Here is a 3,345-nt window from a genome sequence, read left to right as displayed (position 1 = left end):
TTCCTTTCATAGGTCAGATAAACTTACATAGAAGACAAAGGTACAAAAAAAACCAAAGGAGAAAAAAAATAGAAATTGTCTTTGTATATTCTAGTTCCTTTTCCTGCCTCATGATTCCATCTAAATGTTCATGTGTTCACTTATGGGAATTCTAAATTCATGTCCCATGACCGATGATGGCAAAATCCAAATCTGTGGAGCCTACAGGCCCAATACCTCTAATCAGTATATGCAAAACTCTGAAATAATTCACAACAACTCTCCCCCTTTTGTGTTTTAGGATCTAGGTCTGGTGGAAACACTGATTTGTCCTGCAGAGCAGCAAGATGAGTGGTGACCTGGATGTTGTGGAATACTAAAAGAATGATTGCTCCAAGAAGCCCCTGTGGAGAATGAACCTGAGCCTCTGCCAGCAGGTAGATGCCAAGGCGAACTTCCACACCATGAGGCCACCATATGGCTTTGTGGTTGTCATCAAAACTGCCAAACACTCCTTCTACCTGTTGGCTGAGACTGGGGAGGACATGGATAAGTGGGTGGATAGCGTAGGTTGCGTCTGTGGCATTTTGGAGACCCACCAGAGCACAGATAGGTAGATGCCACAATGCTTCAGTGAGGAAAACAATGGTCTTATGGAGCCCTTCTACCTGCCAGGGAAAATAGCCAAGGGGAAGGAGAAGAAGGGGATGGCTGACTATCAGAGGGACTCCTGTCCCCAATGATGGTCAGATAGGTAACTGAGAAAGGTGGGTTGTGTGTTGTAATGAAGAAAAGGCATTTTGTAAAGTATCTTTGGGTCTGTAGACACCACTTCTTTGGCCACATGTCATTCTACCTCTTCATTTCTGCTTGTTGGCCCTCTTTAAAGATTTTTTTTGCTCCCTCCTTTCCTTTGATTCCCAGCTCCACCCACCAAAATGAACAGCTCAGAAGAGGAGAAGCGGTGGCAGTTCATTACCAGCCTGAAGGCACAAGAAGTACGTGAATATGAAGAGCTCAGAGTGGAGAACCAGAAAACAAAGGAGAAATATGCAAAATTAGGCAAGAACAAGATGAAGATGTTAAAAATCTGGAAGAATTTCAGAAAATTTCTCACATGGATATAGAGGAAGTTAATTTTATGCAGAACCATCTTGAAATGGAGAAGACTTGTCGAGAAAGTACAATAGCCTTGGCAACAAAGCTAAGTAAAATAAGACACTAAAACGTATCAGCTTTTTTTTTTTTTTTTTTTTTTGGTTATTGAGTTTGAACTCTGGGCCATGGTGCTGTCCCTCAGCTCTTCAGCTCAAGGTGAGCACTCTACCACTTGAGCCACAGCGCCGCTTCTGGGTTTTGGGTGGTTTATTGGAGATAAGTGTGTCACATACTTTCCTGCCAGGGCTGGCTTTGAACCACAATCCTCAGATCTCACCTGAATAGCTAGGATTACAGGTGTGAGCCACCAATGCTGGGCAAGAATCAAAATGTTATGCATGGCCAAAATGGGACCAGATATAATAACGGAGGAGACAAGTATCCATGAGGAGGAGTCAGCCACCAACACAGAAGGTGTGGCAAAGATGTGTGTCTCTGTCCAGTGTTAGAAGCAAATCAAAGCACTATGAGATCAAATTGTATCTGTTCACGAAGAAAAGAAGCTAGCTACTGAGCTGGAAAATATCAAGAGCCAACTTGTAGGAGAAATGGATGAAATAAATAAAGTTAATCAAGAGAAGGCTGTTTGAAATTCAGAAGTTCTTGCACAGAGAAAAGTATTAGAAAAATGCAACCCGGTGTTCCTGTTAGCGGTGGAAGAGTATGAGGAGATGCAGGGGAACCTGGAGCTGGAGAAAGACCTTTGGAAGAAAGCAGAGTCAGTTGCACAAGAGATGTTCATTGAGCAAAACAAGCTGAAAAGACAAAGCCGCCTACTGTTGCAGAGCTCCATCCCTGACTGGCAGCTTGTGAAAGCACTAGATGAAAATGCAAAACTCATTCAGCAGCTTGAAGAGGAGAGAATTCAGCATCAACAAAAGGTCAAAGAATTAGAGGAGCATCTAGGAAATGACACATTGCACAACGAGATGTACAACCTCAAACAGCAACTGCAGCTTCTAGAAGAAGACCAGAAGGAACTGGAATTGAAATACCAGGGTTCTGAAGAGAAGGACAGGAGATGAAAGCATTCTGTGGATGAACTCCAGAAGCCAGTGAACCCATCTGAAATTTGGAGCCTACTTGTCTCCCTCCACCTGCGTCTGTTTCGCCTCCATCTCCCAATCATATCTGACCTCTCATGTCTATGATCCAGGAACAATCCCAGCCCACGGGCAGTGATACTAAGAAACATAAAGCAACTCAACCAGAAACAACCTAGGAAGTCACAAGGCAAGCGGTCAAAGAGATGATGGATAGAATTGAAAAGAGAGTTCATCTTAGACTTGTTTATCAGACCACCAGATCAAAGGCAAAGCCAGAATCCTCAAAAAGCTGTGAAAGTGCAGTGAATGAACTAAAAGGAATACTGGGGACAGGTAACCAGTCCACTAGTTCAAGAAGCTTAAAAATTCCTTGACCCTGAAAACAGTGAAACTGAATTAGAAAGGATTTTGCATTGCAGAAAGATGAAGGCAGAAGCAGATAACATAGTAGTCCTGCTGTGATATTAGCCACATCAGAGTATAAATCCATGGCAGGGTTGGGTTCTGTATCCAGTGTAAGAAAATCAGCCACAAACAAGACAATTCTGGAGGCAGAATTCAACAGCCTGGCCCCCCTAACACCTGAGCCAGGTGAAGGGTCCTGTGAATTGGAAGGATGCACAAGTTCCAAGGTTACAGTTCATCCTCCCAGTAATGATGGATACAGGAAGAGATGCTTTGGCAGTGAAAAACAATCTGAACCAGTTGCAGTTTTAGATCCCATTTCTACACATGAACCTCAAACCAAAGACCAGGTCACTGAAAAGATCCAACCCATGTAAGGAGGAGGAAGGCAGAATTGAACCAGATTACAAAGAAGACAATATGGGAAAAATGAAAGAGACAGACAGCTCCAACTATTGTTGGGAAACCAGAAGGCTGACCTGTTAGGAGTCCTTTTTCATAGGACATACTTGGACTTGGGGTGTTATCTCAGGCTATAGCCATTCTGTTCTTCCCCATATATTTCCAATACACATTTTTCTGGTGTCACTTTTGTAAGTAGCAACTATAAACATATGTAAGCGATTTAACAACATATACATTCTAGGTAGTTTTGGGTTTGTTTGTTTTTGCTTTGTCTTAATAAGGATAAGATTTTTCTTGATTACTGTATTAACTATGATTCTTGCTAAAGGCTAAGGCACAAATGGTGATAACT

At 42.5% G+C, this 3,345-nt stretch overlaps 1 pseudogene; it reads left to right on the top strand.

The window, feature by feature from the left end:
• The first annotated feature begins 917 nt into the window (after positions 1–917).
• LOC138823799 (shootin-1-like) lies at positions 918–3,074 on the top strand (annotated as a pseudogene).
• The last annotated feature ends 271 nt before the right edge of the window (positions 3,075–3,345 follow it).

This window comes from Dipodomys merriami, unplaced genomic scaffold (assembly GCF_024711535.1).
Source record: "Dipodomys merriami isolate MVZ:Mamm:240054 unplaced genomic scaffold, mDipMer1.0.p SCAF_123, whole genome shotgun sequence".
In the NCBI taxonomy this organism is placed as follows: domain Eukaryota; kingdom Metazoa; phylum Chordata; class Mammalia; order Rodentia; family Heteromyidae; genus Dipodomys; species Dipodomys merriami.
The sequence above is the reverse complement of the archived record's forward strand: the minus strand, read 5'-3'. Positions and strand labels throughout refer to the sequence as shown.